The sequence below is a fragment of the Mastomys coucha genome, unplaced genomic scaffold, assembly GCF_008632895.1.
Source record: "Mastomys coucha isolate ucsf_1 unplaced genomic scaffold, UCSF_Mcou_1 pScaffold15, whole genome shotgun sequence".
Classification (NCBI taxonomy): Eukaryota; Metazoa; Chordata; class Mammalia; order Rodentia; family Muridae; genus Mastomys; species Mastomys coucha.
Genome location: NW_022196897.1, coordinates 76,694,771 through 76,695,292, shown reverse-complemented (window position 1 = coordinate 76,695,292; position 522 = coordinate 76,694,771).

Genomic DNA, 522 nt, shown 5'->3' with positions numbered 1-522 from the left:
TCACTCTCAATAAGTCAAATGTCTTGCCAGGCTCCTCCTGAGCTGGCCTCCTTCTGACACACCTCTCTTGCTTCTCCAGCTGCCTTGAGGACTTGCGTAGATGGTTCTCACCGTGGGGACTCTGTACTTGTGTCTCTCTCAGTCAGAAACATCCTATGGCCTGGTCTGCAGATAGTTGATGGCTCCCTGTCTTGAAAGTCTTCCCTAAGCTAACTCCTGGAGAGGACTGCCTAACCACCAGATCCATCACTGTGCCCCTCTTCGGGATGTTTCATGTCCGGATGGTATCTCCTCACTTCTTTCTGTGTCTCTTACGTCCATCTTTCCCCCTCTAGACTGCATGCTTCTGAAAGACAGGATCTTGTTTTGCTCATCATACTGTTGCCCTGAGCTGTGAGTGTCTGGGATGAGAGTAGGGCTATAGGACACAGTAAAAAAGTATGAATGAATGAATGAATGAGCTGGTTGCCTGAAACAGAACATTATGGTGAATCAAAGCAGAGGCCAGGATGGGGAGAAATG